This window comes from Lynx canadensis, chromosome B2 (assembly GCF_007474595.2).
Source record: "Lynx canadensis isolate LIC74 chromosome B2, mLynCan4.pri.v2, whole genome shotgun sequence".
NCBI lineage: Eukaryota > Metazoa > Chordata > Mammalia > Carnivora > Felidae > Lynx > Lynx canadensis.
The window spans coordinates 40828309-40843059 of record NC_044307.1 but is presented as its reverse complement, the minus strand read 5'-3'; the positions used below and the strand labels follow the sequence as shown (position 1 = coordinate 40843059).

General features: G+C 44.7%; 1 protein-coding gene across 7 annotated transcripts in view; it reads left to right on the top strand.

Moving 5' to 3' along the window:
• Window positions 1-14751, top strand: part of TRERF1 (transcriptional regulating factor 1) — a 210790-nt gene that overhangs the window by 80474 nt on the left and 115565 nt on the right. For all 7 annotated transcript variants that reach the window (XM_030315515.1, XM_030315520.1, XM_030315519.1 and 4 more), the window contains exon 3: window positions 5039-5121. The gene's annotated coding sequence lies outside the window, so the exon portion shown is untranslated. The remainder of the gene's footprint in view (window positions 1-5038; window positions 5122-14751) is intronic.

The following is a 14751-nucleotide window of genomic DNA, read 5'->3' as shown; positions in this document are numbered from 1 at the left end:
AGCTCTTGTGATTTGGCCCACGTGCTTGGGGTGAGGAGGAGCACAAGGCAGGGTGCTCCCTGAGGCCCAGGAAGAGTTTTGTGCATTTGGAACGCTGGGGGCGGGCATGCTCCTTTTCATCCACCCTGACCCCCGAGAGGTGCTGGTTTTCATCTTTTCTGAGTGGTGTACAACCTCCCGCAGTTGTGCCTGCGTATTTGCTAAGTTTGTCACAAACTTCCTGTTTGGGTCCGGTGTGAGGCCCGAAGCTTTGTTGTGTTTTGAAACCCGGGTGTTCACAGAGGTCCAGCGCCTTCTCTCTTAGAGGCCATGGGGTGGCCCTTTTGTTCTCCTTCCCTTTGCTGACTTTGGCCATCTTTCTTTGCAAACCTTCTCTCTGAGAAGTGCCCTGTAGCTTCTGTAACTTGTTCTCATTATACAGGTTTGAGAGTTCTGAGATTTGAAGGCTGGAAGGAGGGAGGGGGGCAGCATTTATTGGGCCCCTTATATAAAGCCAGGCACTGTGCTAGATGGTTTTATACATTTGTTTTATTTAGGCTTCGCATTAGCTCCTGCAGAAACAGGCTCAGAGAGGTTGAGTGACGAGCCTAAGATTGGACAGCCACTGGGTGACAAGGTCAGGACTGGATCCCAGGGCTGACTGCAGAGCTCTTTATTTCAACTGTGTCATGAGGACCATACTGTGCCTTCAGTTCCGCTGGTTTCAGGAGACTCGGATTTCTTATCGGGCCTCTTCACAGACGGCATCACCTTGACCCCTATAGTTTTCTCCCAGACCTTTTTATTCAGGTATGGGGTGTGATTTGATGGCCTTTACTGACTTTCATCTTCCCCTCTCATCCTCCTCCTGTGGCCTCACGAACCCCAGAATTACTGTGTGGTCCCTGACTAATGACTGAAGTAGGTTAGAGCCAACTCCCAATTTCCCAGAAATGGAGTATCCTTTTTCCTACTTCTGGGCATCCAGGACTGACCATTCTGCTCATCACCACGAACCCTGTTGAGCTGGATTTCTCACATCTCAAGCTCTTCGCTTTAACAAGGAAGAAGACAGGACATCTATGTCTATGGGAGCATGTGAAGGGGTAGCTAAGGAAGGATGCCAAGACCTTGAATATGTAGGAGCAGGAAGAGGACGGGAAGCTAAATCTATCTAGCACCCTCCTTCTCACTGGGATAGCTCTTATAGGATGCCAGACTCCAGGTGCTCCTGTGGAGGAACCAGAAGTATGCTTCCAGATACTTCAAGATGGCCTTGTGTCCCTTCCCTGACCCATCCCAGTTCTGTATTTTCTGAAAAACTCCTACAAGTATATCATCTGAGCTACATGAGAATTGTTCTGTAGATCAAGTCACGTTTGCCATTCAAGAGACCCTGTGTTGAGCAGTGGGCAATTCCAAGCATTTTCAACACGAATACTAGTCACCCTCACGGGGTTTGCGGTGTACATGGAAGGTAAATGCAGTGAGCTCAGAGGAGCCAGAGAGCTATGAAGCTGGGGTGGTGTGGCTCAGTGGGCTGCATGAGAGGGCCAAGAGCAGGGGGTCAGAGGGGTGGAGCTGCAGGGGGAGGGGAACACCGGAGGGGTGGAGCAGGCAGTGCATGTGGGAAACAAGATCGAAGAAGCTAATATGGGGGGCGCCTGGGTGGCCCAGTCGGTTGGGTGTCTGACTCTTGATTTCAGCTCGGATCACGATCTCAAGGTTTGTGGAATCGAACCCCATGTCGGGCTGTGCGCTGACAGTGTGGAGCCTGCTTGGGATTCTTTCACTCTCCGCCCCTCCCCGACTCGCGCAGGTGCGCGCGCTCTCTCTTGCTCTCTCTCCTCTATAAAAAAGAAAAAAAAGAAGCAGCTGATGTGCATCCTTCATGAAGGGTCCCAAGGACTGGCTGTCGAGTTTGAAATTTTCCTGTTATCAGGAGCTGCCGAGGCCAACTGAACCGGACGGGGTTAGGTAAAAGCAGTGCTGTAGGAAGACTCCTCTGGCTGGGTGCCCTGTAAATGGGGAATGCCGGGAGGTAAGAACGCATGGATCCTGTTGAATTCTAGGAGTGAAACTCTGAGGGCTGGGACGAGGGTGGTGACATGAATACAGAAAGGAAGACGGAGACATGGAAGATTTCAAACCCCGGCTCTGCCCCTTGCTGCCCATGTGACCTCCTCAAGCAGGTTACTGAATTTCTTGAATCTCAGTTTCATCGACTATGCATGGAAGCTAAAACCACTTCACAGGACTGTCGTGTGAGGGTTTAACTTGTGTCGCACCCAGCACGCAGCTGTGGGTGCCCGGGCAGAGTAGGAATCCTCTTGTGGTGTACGAGACTCGATGTGTGACGAAGAGGGAGGAATCGGGAGTGCAGGGTGAGGGCTCGGAGGGCTCTCCAGGGTCTGACTCTGGGAGCCTGGGACAGTCATGCAGCATTGGCAGAGGTGGACGGAGCTGTTTGGGCCTCCGGATTCGGTTTGGGGAAGACTCAACCCAGGCTGCCGAGGGCCTCTCCAGAACCCCACAGCCCTGAGGATTGGGTCTCTCTGAAACCAAGGCTTCTAGTTTCCGTCGGGCCCTCCGTGTTGCTGGCCAGCAGTAGGCTCTCTCTCTCTGACCGCTGTCACCGCTGGGTGAGGCCGGTGAAGCACTGAGGGCACAAAATTTAAGGAGGCTTCCGGTTTTAGGGCCACCCCTACACCTACACGACTCCTCTCGGTGAGGTGTTTCACACCACATCCCCTGTCAAGCTCCTGTCTGCCCATATTCATTCAGGAGACAGCCTGGCTTCATTTATTCATTGACAGGTTCTAGCAGCTCAGCTTTGAGCCCTCAGGTTCCTGTCTTCGCTCCCTTGTGGGTACTGACATTGGGGCTCATCCAACCTGATTTCCTTCCCCTCAGAGATGGACGCATCCCCCCTCCCGGCCAGAGAGAACCTTCTTCCTGTACGTGAATCCCCCGCATCTCCTGTCACTCCTGGGACCTCACCCCCTTAAGGAACCCGGTTCAAGCCGAACCTCAAACCTTCACCGTCTCTAGTTCTCATTCCCTTTTCTCCTCCCCTCACAGACAGATGTCTGGGAAGAATCTGCCCTCAGGTTTTGCTTCTTAATTGACACAGCCCACTCGGGCTGGTTTCTGCCTATGGGAGGTGTGCCTGGCACAGGGGAGGGACCTGGTTGGATTTGCTGCAGAGGACTCCTGCCTCCCACAGGAATTGCCCTCTGTCAGCTCACCTGTGGCCTCCATATTACCACACCCAGTGGACGCTCCACTCCTTATCTTTCTGGACTCTTTGCTACTTTTGACATTGGACAACTTCCCCCTTTCTGCACCTCTCTTGGCTTTTTTCATTCCATAAATAAATCTCTCAACAATTATTTCTTGAGTACCTACTAGGTACCAGTATCCGGGACAAACCATAATACCATGCCCCTGCTTTCAAGGAGTTTACAGACTGGTGTGAGGGAGGAAGGTAAAAATACAAACAAATGTCAGGTGCTGATAAATGCTACGAAGAAAAACACAACCGGGGAGGGGCATAGGATGGGCGCTGGGGTTAGAGGGGAGAGTCTCACTGAGAAAGTGACATTGTCACAGGAGCCTGAAGAAAGTAAAGGACGCCTGGGAGAAGAATGTTCCAGGCAGAGGGAAGAGCAAGTATAAAGGCTTTGAGGGAGGGGCCTGCTTGGGGATGTTTGAGGAGGCCATCCTAGCTGGAGGAGATTGAAGAAAGGCAGGGTAGGAGAAGAAAACGTCAAGGAAGAGGCCAGGCCAGGCCATGTGGGCCTTAAAGGTCATTTCAAGGACTTTGCCTTCTATTTTGAGAGAAATGAAACACTATAGGAGTGTTTTGAGCAGAAGAGTGATTTGTTGTTGTTGTTGTTGTTGATTCATTTTGAGAAAGAGCATGGGCATGGGTATGGGGGAGGGGCAGAGAGAGAGAGGGGGAGAGAATCCCAAGCAGAGGCTGCACTGTCAGCACAGAACCCAGCACGGGAGTCCATCTCGTGAACCGTGAGGTCATGACCTGAGCTGAAATCAAGAGTCGGCGCTTAGGTTAAGTGCCACCCAGGCGCCCCAAGAACAGTGATTTTTAAATGATCACTGAGGCTGCCGTGGGACCATGGTGTATTGGTTTGCTAAGGCTGCCATGACAAAGTACCACAAACTGGGTGGCTAAAGTCACAGAAGTATATTTTGTCACAGTTCTGGAGGCCAGAAGTCTGAGATCAGGGTGTTAGCAGGGCCTCGTTCCCTCTGAAGATACTAGGGAAGGATCTGTTCCAGTCCCCTTTCTCACCTTCTGGTAGTTTCTGGGCTTGTGACAGCAGAACAGCAACCCTCTCACACATCGGCGTTCTCCCTGTGTGAGGGCCTGTGTCCTAATTTCCCCTTTCTGTAAGGATACCAGTCAGACTGGATGAGAGACCCACCCTACTCCAGGATGACCACCTCTTCACAGCTAATTGCATCTGCAGTGACCCCATTTCTACATAAGGCCCTCATCTGAGGTACTGGGGTTAGGACTTCAACCTAGGAATTTGGGGGACACGCAATCCAACCCATGGCACAATTCAACCCACAGAATAGATGGATTATGGAAAGGCAAGGGCGGAAGTAGGGAGACCAGTTAGGAAGTTATCGCAATAGCCCAACAAGAGAAGCTGCTGGCTTGGACCAACGTGGTAGCCATGGAGGTGGTGAGAAAGTGGCGAGTCTGGAGATATTTTGAAGAATCACGTTGCCATCATTTGCTGGTGGATTGGATGCGGAGTGTGAAGGAAAGAGAGGAGTCGCCGTGACTCCTGGGTTGCAGGCCTCAGTAACTACAAGGGAGTTGGGTGTCTTTCTTTCCTAAATTCTCCTCTCCCTTGGGGACCCTCCTCAGCAGCTTTTGCAGGGTCCTCCTCCAGGGCAGGCCTATCAACTGTTGGATTCTTCAGGGCTCCATCCTGGGCTGCCTCTCTGGTCTCTCCTGATCGATAGGATCTTTCTCATGTTGAGGGCAAATATCCTGAATGTGCTTTTTGGGTCCTTCCCACAGGCCCCGGCTCTGGAGGATGCTGAAGGAGGAAGACATGGGAGCAGGACGACCCTGAAAGATTAAGCCTCCCAATCCTGCAACAGGTATAGCTGCGTTGAAATGCTTTGTGATGAAGGAGTCCTAAAAGTGTTTCTTTGATATCTGCGGTGTGGAAAATGCCTTGCGAAGGGGAGGGGGGCTGCTGTGGGCCTGGACAACCCTAGATTTCTGGAAAAGGTCTCTCTGGGAAATGGTGGCGATTATGGATTCACGTGCTGGAATTCAGCATCCCTTGGAATGGGGCTGAGGGCACCGTGCCTTGTCTCTCTTGACTTTTGCAGTTGTTGTGAATAGCGGAGGAGCCAAAGGACCCTCATGGATGGTAGCTCTATCTGCGTTCAGGGGGAATTAGACATCTCTGGAGAGCTGCAGTACGGAAGGCTGCGCTGAGAACCCCCACAGGGCCTGTCAGAGGCAGATTTCTGGCCCTCCGTTCTCTTCCAAGCTCAGTTTGTCCCTCTAGAAAATGGGCGCATAGCTGTGATTCTTCTGCCAGGCCCCACGCAGATGGTGTCTGAAGGGTCAATAAATTTGTGTATAAACAGATTTTTTTTTTGTATGTTTAAACCCCGGCATAGCAAGAGATGGCTATTTTCCACAAATTCTCAGTGACGGCGGGGAAGGAGGGTGGCGGGTGTCTAATTTGATATGTGCAGGTTGTTTTTCTTGGCACGCGCCACACTTTTCATGTCTCTTATGTGGGACTCAAAGCTGATTGCTTGTGTTTCTCTTTTGTTGTGCTTGATTTTGATTTAATTTTTAAGCCATTGTGTCTTGGGGTTCCAGTAAGAAACAGATGGCTCACTCATGGAGTAATCTAAGAGCTTTTCCTGAAGGGGCTGTTTATAGTGGCGTAGGCAGGGTTAAGAGAACCGAGCACAGGATGTGGAAGCATCCCAGGGCTAGGGACCTCAGGGAGCTGTTACCATACCTAGTCCTGAAAGAAAGAGGCAAGGACTGGTTATTAGAACTGGAAAGAGAAGCTACATTGTAAGGTTATCTCTGGTAGAAGGGTGCAGTCAACCTTCAGCAACTCTGCTGGGGAAGAGCCAGGGGAATAAATCTCCTCACTGAACTCACTCGTCAGTTCTCCCGTCTCCTGATGATGCCTCCCGTTAGGCACACTCAGCCAGAAGCTAGAAGGCGGGGAGCCATACCGATGCTGTCCAAAGAGATCAGATCCTCTGGGGAAGCAGAGCTGAGTGGAGAAGGGTGAATGTAGAGGTGTGAAAGGGAAATATCTGACCAAGCAAGAGATACAGGTTGCTTAGGTTGTATTGCAGAGGATATCTCCATCCAAAGAGGGGTTTTGTTTGGTGGAGTGAGCGAAACGTTGCATTATTAGGTCAGCCACATAGATCTGTTGGACTGTGAGGGCTGGAAGGAGCACAGAATCCTCTAATCAAACTTCACCCTTTTTAGTTGAAAAGACCCAGGAAAGTCAAGTGACTTGCCCAAGGCCACTCATGAATTCATGAAAGTGTTTCTGGGAAGCCTGTGACATTTTTTAGGAGAAAACAACACAAAACCACTGTGAAACAGTTGTGAAACGGTGTAAAGTAAAATCCAGGTACTTGCAGGAGAAAGGGTGTGAATTAGTGTTTGTTTTTTCTCACGTGTCAGTTGGGATTCTTTGGGGTTGTGACTGTCCATAAAACCTAACTCAAAAGTGCTCCCACAGCACAGGGAATTAACTAATCAGCTCATGTACTTGCAAAGTTAGGGATGGGGTGGGCTGTATTGTGGATGTGAACTAGCAGCTCAGCATGATGTCAACCATTATTTCTTTCCATCTCTCTGTCACTCATCCGTGATGTCAGTTCATCCTCAGGCTGGCTTTCCTCAGGGAGGCAGAATGGCTGCAGGAGTTCCTGGGCTCATAGTTGCATCCCTCTGGTCAGGAGGAAAGAAGCATTCCTTCTGGTAAAGAAAGTCCTTAGAAGACTGAGAAAGTGTCTTTCCCAGAATTCCATCCCCAGGAAACCAACCCTGGCATTTCATTGGCCCAAATTGAGCCATGTGCTTATTCCACAGCCAATCCCAGTGCCCTCCGTTGATTGGCAGGGATGGGAGGTTTTTCTGGTTGGTCTATCCCTCTACTGGAGGAGTGTGTCAGCTTTCCCTAAAGCACCAGGACTGGTAGGAAGAGGACGAGACAGAGCCGGGGGGGCAGGGAGGAGATGGATACCAGGAAAGTGGCAGCTGACATCCACTATACTGTATCATGCATAGAAATCTATAGAAATTCCACTGATCTAGACCCATTGTTGGAAGTAACAGTGAGACGAAACCTGTTTTTAACTAGTGAAAGTCTGCATTTTAAAATATCTTACCATAGCATAGTTTCAGACAGAATCTTCCCAAACAGTTCCCAGACAGGCTTGCAATTAGCATCTGCTTCTCACTATGTCTTAAAACATAGGACCTTCTAGTAGATTGATCGTGCCTTCTACTATTCTGTTTAATTTCTCATATGCTTATTCAACCTTTTTATAGCCAGAGTAAACGCTGAACTCAAATTCTGGGTTAGTGGAGATTAAATTACATTAATGAAGTTCCTCATTTAAACCTTATCTATAAAATGGGAGTAGAATAGCACCTACTTTATAGGTCCGTTGTAAGGATTAACTGAGATAATCCAAGTAAAATGCCCAGTGTCCCAGTGGCTGGCCCAATAAATGTTATCTTTATTGCTTCATATATCTCCCAAATATTGTCACATTTATGTGTTTAATGTGTGCATTTAGTCCTAGGAAATTAACTCTCTTCACTACAAATTATGTTTTGCCACTGATTAGTTCAGTTAGAGAGGAGGTAAATAAAGGTGCTAAAAAATTTAGTGTTTATGGATTTCTTTCCACTGGAATGGTTTTTATTTTAGAATTCATTTCGGGGAAAATCTAAAAAAAAAGAAAATTTTAGTAGCGTACGGTTAAGTTAAACGTAGGTATGATCCCTGGAAGTGAGGGGATTTTTATTTTGCAGTAACTTATTAATATATTCTTAGTTGAAAAGTTTTATAAGTAGTTGAAGGCCTGGAGCACCTGGGTGGCTCAGTTGGTTGAGTGTCTGACTCTTGATTTCGGCTCAGGTCTTGATCTCATGGTTCTTGAGACTGGGCCCCATATCGGGCTCTGTGCTAACAGCACGGAACCTGCTTGGGATTCACTCTCTCCCACTCTCTCTGCCTCTCCGCTGCTCTCACTCTCTCTGTCTCTCAAAATAAATAAATAAACATCTAAAAAACATAGTTGAAGGCCTGTCATGATCTGTCCCAACTGATTTTCTTGCCTTTGTTCTCAGTTTGGAGGCTCCGGAAGGGGCAAGTGACCCTCTTCAGCTTTGGCTTCCTAAACCAACCACACCATTTGGGGTTTTCTGAGTGGATGGATTTTAGGATCACCTGCATCAAGTGAGATGCTGTAGAAGCAAGAATCTGGTCTTGGGCATTTATTTCAGTTGAAGTCTAGCTGACAAAATGCTGTGAGTTATTTTCTAAAGATTTTAGTGCCATAAAGCTGACCTCTCAGAATCTCAGCAGAGCCACTGTCCTTGGTTCGGGGTTCCCAGAATTAGCGGTTGGGAGAGCACACCTGTGCTCTCTCGAGTACCCTCAAGCTTTATCACCTATGTTTCAAAACCAGGAAGGGATAACCTGATAATGCGGGGTGGAATAGGGTACAGTGAGGGGTCTGCAGATAGAAGAAAAATTTCCAGAACACCAGGAACTTATAGACCTGAGAAAAATTCATACTCTCGCCCTTGCATATTGACTAAAATCAGTCTTAAATTTTCTGTAGGTCGTTTGCTGACCCTGGAGCTGGTCACCATTGTGATAACTAGATGGGAACCAGTAATAGTTAGATGATTGACCCTAAATTACTTGGTCCAGACAAGTCGTCTCATATGTAGATGACTTGGATGAAGAACTATCAAAAAAATTGGAAGGGATTGGCCTAGAGTTACCAACTTCTTCTCTTGCTTTGCCTTCCTTAGTGGAGGGATGTTTTAAAAAACCTAACATCTGTTAGCATAGAATTTCATAAAAGAGTTTCATTTAAGAAAAGGAGTATTTTTTCCTGACATTGCCTGTAAAAACTACCTCACGCAGTTGGATCCTTCAATGCAATCTGTGGGTAACAAGCATTGGGGAGATGGAGAGTTATTTACTTCATGTGCAAGTATAGGGGGGCAAATCCTACTTTTTAAAGACTCTTAGAGCCTAGGAATTCTCTTAAGCCATCTCTTTATTTGACTTAAAGGAGCCGGAGAAATTCACTTGAACGCAAGGCTTGATGAGTCCAATTCATTTTTATAAAGAAGGAACTGTTTACTCTCGTCATTAGCTTAGAATTGTTAGTTTGATTTTCTGCCGGTAGAAAGAAAGTCTTGCAAGACCTACATAGTTCAGATTAAAAGGTATGTCAACAGTTTTTCTTTTTCCACAGTTTCACCCTAAAAATGATAAATCTGTTCAGTTGGACTTGGCCGTCAGTTGTGTGGTATGTGCCTCTATGTGTGGGAAAGCACACACACACACACAGAGAGAGAGAGAGAGAGAGAGAGAGAGAGAGAGAGAGAGAGCGAGAGAATTTAAAGCTCCAGAAAGGAAAGGGTGCTTGTGAGAAATCAGTCACTGCTGTTAGGGCTTGTAGTAACTGTTGCATCTTGAAGCTGCCAAAACAGTATGAGTTAAGATGTCTTTTGGAGTCCTTAAAAAAAAAAACCCAACATATACCCAGCCACCCCTGGCATCCCAAACAGTCATAAAACATTCCTCATTCTGCTTCACTTCACATGCCTGCTTGGCTTTGCCACAAGCATGTTTTGCCTTCCAGCCAGGGATTAAGCTTCTGTGTGAGGCCATGACTGGCGTGAAAGCAATTTCTCTGTCATTGTGGAGGGGGGAGAAAAAAACCGCTTGCACGCTTGTGCGAAATCCTGAGTGGAATTATGGAATCCTAGCTCTGAAGAGGGTTTGGAGGTCCGTGCCTTCCTGCCGGGCTATTCTAACACTCATCACCTTGACTGACAAAAGGTGACCTAATCCCAACGCTTAATTGACCTCTAACACTTCATGGACCCCTGTGAACAAGGACACGAACTGAGAATGTGTCTTTCTTAAGAAAAAGCAGACCATTGGCCAACGTACCACATATGCAGTTACTGCCCTGTTCACGACCTTGTTCTTGGGCACGGTGTCACTGTTTGAGTCCTGGTTGTATTCTCACAGATGCTCATACAGCACAGTCCTCGCCTGTTCTAGGAGACCCTCCATCTTCATTCAGACTCCTTACTACTTGTTTCTCCTCAGGTGTATCTCTCTCCACAGCAGGCTATTCAGTGTGCCTAGTTATGGCTCCGTGTTCTTTCGGACAGACATTACCACAGCCCCCTTGCTTTGGTCAACTTGGGCTGCCATAACAAAATACCACAGACTGGGTGGCTTAAAATAGAAATTTATTTCTCACAGTTCTGAAGGGGAAGTCTAAAGATCAAGGTGTTGGCAAGGCAGGTTTCATTCTGAGAGCTCTTAGGATAGTTTGTAGGCGGCCGCCATCTTGATGTGTGCTCATTTGACATCTTCTTTGTGTCCTTACAAAAAAAGGAAGCTCTGGTGTCTCTTCTTCTTATAAGGACACTAATCCCATCATGGGGCTCCAGCCTTGTGAGTCTTCTTAATCTAGTTGGTTCCCAAAGGCCCCATCTCCTAATACTATCAGATTGGGGTCTAGGGTTTCAACATATGAATTTGGGTTGGGGGGTGGGGGGTGGGACACAGACTTTCAGTCGCTAACAATTCTGAATCTTTATTTGTGGTTCCCGTGAAGTGTTTGGAAGGTCGTTGATCCAGGAGCCCTGCAGTCAGTAGAGAAAGCCTTAGAATTACAAACTTTTGTTGCTCTGTAAGAAGTACAGTGTCCTACTGGTGGCTTGCTGGACTACAAAATCGGAAGACCTTTACCACACACTTCAAGGTGACCTGTGGCAGACTGATGATCTCCTTTTCTTTTCAGATCTTAGGTTTCCTAGGTCCAGATGTCAGTGTTAAAAGGTGTGGATGCCAAACTTGCTCAGCCTCAATGAATTGTGGATGGTTCCGCATTCAATATTCCCTGACTACCATCTATAGCCTCCCTTATGGGCCTCTAAAAGGGAGGCTCTTAGAACAAAAACCTGGGAACATGGCTTATTTCTTAGCGCTTTATCCTCTTGGGCATTCACTCCCTTTCATGGGGGAAAGGAAGGCAGTAAATTATAATGCAACTAACTGTTCCTTATTCCTTTAGAGATCAATATCTTACAGTGTCATTTTAAATGTATAAAAATACAAATATGGTAATGTCCCCATGGGCGCGTGCACACACACACACACACACACACACGCACGCACACACACACATACCTGGGCCAGGTGGAAGATTTTAAAATACAAAAAGGCCTTTGAAAATTATTTTAAACTTTCAAGGAACAGATAATTTCTGTGTTATATAAACTGTTCCAGGATTTAGAAAAAAGATGGAATACTTCCAGATTCTTTTTTCAAGCAAACATGACCCTGATAACAAATCTGGCAAGCCCCCAAAGGGAGGCTCTCTACCAGTCTCTCGTAGGAATGTAAAAATTTTAGATGAAATTCTAGTGAGTAGATTTCGACAATAGAGTATATGAATGTTCCACTATACCCAAGAAGGTTATGGAATGCAAGAATGGCTTCATATATATATTTTTTTCATTTGCTTCACATAAATTATTTAAGTAAAAATATGCAATGATCTCATTAATTCCAGAAGTACATTCAGTCAGTTCAACTTCTAATTTTTACAAACCACTTAGAAACGAGTATATAAAATGACCATTCCTTCGTATAATAAGGAAGATTGAGTTCATACAGCCTACTGTCATTACACTTATCGGGGCCACAATAAAAGCATTATTGGATATGGCTGAGATCAAAACAAAAAGCCGGTGCAGAAAGTTATGAAAGTGGTAACATTAACTTTAGAGAATAAATATTGTAAAGAAAAGGATAAAATTATCATTACAGATTGCTTAGTTGTAGATCAAGGAGGCTTAAAGAGATTAAGTTAAAACCCTACTTCTAGGTGGTGAGATTACAATTAAGGATTTAGATATTTCTGAAATTAGTTCATGAGTCTGATGCCATTCCTCTCAAAGTCCCATCAGGATTTTTAAAATTTCACAAGATGGTTATCAGTCTATATGGAAAAATATGTAGATGAGAACCTCATGGGGAATCTTGGAAATGGCTCGAGGAGAAGGGAGTTAGATCTATTGGATATTACAATATATAGCAATACTAGATATTAAAATGTACCTTTGTAATTAAAACACCATGGTATTGACATAAAAAGAGGAAGTAGGTGAGTGAACTAGGATAGTTCAAAAGCAGACCCTCACATAAATAATTCGATAAATCATAAAGAAGTCATCACAGATCGGGGGGGAAGGAAGAATTATTCAATAAATAATTGTGATGCATAGTTAGCAATTTGGAAAAAATCATTTTAACTTCACCACAATGAATTACATATTGATTAAACAATTAAGTGCAAAATGTAGAGGCATAGGGAAATCTATAGAATTGAATATTGCTTAGAAACAAAAGAAAAACACTCAAAAATGAAAAGATCAGTCCATCAAACTACAGAAAAAAATCAAAGATTTCTTCATGTAAAAAACCAGTGGGGTAACAATAGGGAAAGATTTGCATTCATATGACAGAATTTGTATCTTTATTTTGTGACATGCTCAAACAAATAAAAAAAACTAATAAAAAAAACCCCCTAAAACCTTGGTTGGACACTTGAATAGATAACTACATATAGCACCATACACATATATGGAAAATGTTCAATTTTGTAATAAGAGATATGTAGATTGAAACAGCAGCAAAATACTATTTTAACATATTATTTGAAGAATACATTAAAAAATTAATGTTTATTTATTTTGAGAGAGAGAGAGAGAGAGAGAGACAGACAGCGTGAGCAGGGGAGGGACAGAGAGAGAGGGAGACACAGAATTCATGAACCACTCAGATCATGACCTGAGCCAAAGTCAGATGCTCCACCACCTAAGCCAGCCAGGCACCCCTCCAAAGAATGCATTTTTAATGGTAATCCCCAGTTCTGGAGGTATTGCGATATTCAGTGTATTAAAGAGCCATATTATTTATTCATACATTTTGATCCACTTCTGTGGACCATCTTCCACAGTAATACCACTTCTGTGGACCATCTTCCCACATTCCCTCCATGAGGGAAATAATACACAACATTTAATAACCTATTTAAACAAAGATGCTCCCTGAAGCATTATTTACAAAGTAGCCACATGCGCGCGCATGCACACACACACACACACACACACACACAATGTCCAACTGTTGAATAACTGTCAAATAAGATAGTTCCTCTATCAGCGTAATACTCTAGTATAATTAACAATTATTTTGAAGATATGTAGCAATGTGACATGATATTTACAATATAATTTTATGTATAGAAATTGCCAATAAATTGTGGTGTAGTTTCACTATGGAATACAACTATATAACTATGCAATTAAGTTGAATGAACCATAGCTGTGTGCGACAACAGGGAAGGATCTCAGGAACATAGCTGTTAAGTAGAAAAGCAAGTTGCAGTGTGATCCCAATTACATAAAGTTCAGATACATACAGAACTAATGATAAAGTGTTTAGACATCCACATGCATGGGGTGCCTGGGTGGCTCAGTCGGTTAAGCATCCGACTTCAGCTCGGGTCATGATCTGGTGGTTCATGAATTGGAGCCCGGTGTCAGGCTCTGTGCAGCTCAGACCATGGAGCCTACTTCAGATTCTGTGTCTCCCTGTCTCTCTTTGCCCTTCCCCAGCTTGTGCTCTCTCTCTCTCAGAAATAATAAATGAATAAACTGAAATAATAAATGAATAAATAAATAATAAATGAATAAATAAATGAATAAAATGAAAAAGTTTAGATGTCCACATGCATGTGCAAACCCTATAAGAACAAGCAATCATAGACAAAAATTCAGGCTAGTCGCGGGAGGAGAGAAGAGAATGAGGGAGGAGCCCCTGGGGGCTACCTAGGGGATGGTAAAGTCTCTTTCTCAAGCTGAACTATGGACACGTGTGTGTGTGTGTGTATATATATATATATATATATATATATATATATACACACACATTTGTGTGTACATACATATGTATATATGTATAAGTGTGTATATATACACACGTATACACACATATGTATACACACACATATATATATTACTGCTCTTTTTTATACCTTAACATAAGCAACAAATATTTTTAATGTCAAATACATTAAGTGTGTTAATTTCACAAAGGAGTATCAAAACCCATATTCACTGATTACAATTATGTACAAAATATGTGTCCCTAAAAAAAGATGGTAAGAAAGTATATAGGTAACAGTGACTGTGTTAGAGGAGTGACATTATTGGTGGCTTATTCTTTCTTTTTCTCTCATTTCAAATTTTTCTCTCATTTCAAATAAAACAGGCATGCCTTGTTTTATTGTGCTTTGCAGAGTTTTGTGGCAACCCTGTGTTGAGCAAGTCTATCGGTGTCATTTTTCCAACAGCATCTGCTTAGTTTGTGTCTCTGTGTCACATTTTGG